The sequence below is a fragment of the Tupaia chinensis genome, unplaced genomic scaffold (genome assembly GCF_000334495.1).
Source record: "Tupaia chinensis unplaced genomic scaffold, TupChi_1.0 Scaffold000678_1, whole genome shotgun sequence".
Lineage (NCBI taxonomy): Eukaryota > Metazoa > Chordata > Mammalia > Scandentia > Tupaiidae > Tupaia > Tupaia belangeri.
In genome coordinates, this window is record NW_006160202.1 from 1,033,637 (window position 1) to 1,035,022 (window position 1,386).

Sequence of the window (1,386 nt, forward strand, 5' to 3'; positions counted from 1 at the left end):
CTAGTGGTGTATCAATTTTGTTTATCTTTTCAAAGAACCAACTTTTACTTTCATTTATTTTTTGTATAGTTCGCTTATTTTCTATTTCATTTATTTCTGCTCAGATCTTTATTATTTCCTTTCTCCTGGTATTTTTTGGATTATTTTGCTGTTGCTTCTCCAATTCTCTGAGGCATGATGTTAGGTGATCCATTTACCTTCTTTCCATCTTCCTCTTATGAGCACTAATTGTTATAAACTTCCCTCCTATGACTGATTTTACGGTGTCCCAAAGATTATGGAAACCCATGTCCTCATTGTCATTAACTTCCATTAATCTTTTGATTTTGGACTTTATTTCATCAGTAGTTGTGGAGTCATTCAGTAGTAGGTCATTTTATTTTCATGTATTTGAGTATTTTTGAGGATTTCTCTTGAAATTAAACTCAAGTTTAATTCCATCACGGTTGGAGAAGATGCTGGGAATAGTTTCTATACCTTTGAATCTGTAGAGGCTTGCTTTGTGCCCTATGATGTGGTCAATCTTCAAAAAGTTTCCATGTGGGGGTGAGAAAAAAGTGTATCTCGTGGTTTTTGAACGGAAAGTTCTATAGAGGTCAGGTCTGTTAAGTCCATTTCATTTATTCAGATCCTTTATCTCTTTATCTATTCTTTGTCTAGGTGATCTGTCCTGAGGAGATAGTGCAGTGTTATGGTCTCCAATAATTAGTGTATGGCAGTCTATCTCCCCTTTTAGATCTAATAGTCTTTCCTTCACATATTTGAGTGCTCCTGTGTTAGACGCATAGATATTTATAAGAGTTATATCTTCTTGATCTATTGATCCTTTTACTACAATATAGTGCCCTTCTTTGTCTCTTCAAACAGTTTTTGTTTTAAAGGCTATTTTTGTCAGAAATTAGTATCACAACTCCAACTCTTTTTTGGTTCCCATTTGCATGGAAAACCTTTTTCCAACTCTTCACTTTCAGTCTAGGTATGTCTTTATCAATGAGGTGGGTTTCCTGTAGGCGACAGATAGAGGGTTTCTGTTTTGTTATCCATTCGGCCAGTCTGTGTCTCTTGATTGGGGAATTTAATCCATTCACATTCAGTGTTATTATCGATGTAACTGGATCTGTCCCGACGTTTAATGTGGCCATTGTCACAGTAGCCTTTTATTCCTTTGTTTCTGTCTGTCAGCTCTTTAGTTTTCCTGGAACAGTACTTTCTTCAGGGTTACTTGAAGAGCTGGTCTGGTGCTGGCAAATTCTTTCAGGTCTTGTTTGTCTGAGAAGATTTTAATCTTTTTATCCCATATGACGGATAATCTTGCAGGATACAATAATCTTGGTTGAAATTGTTTCTCTCGGCCGCGCGGGGCGCCCGGCGGAAGCCGCGCGGGGC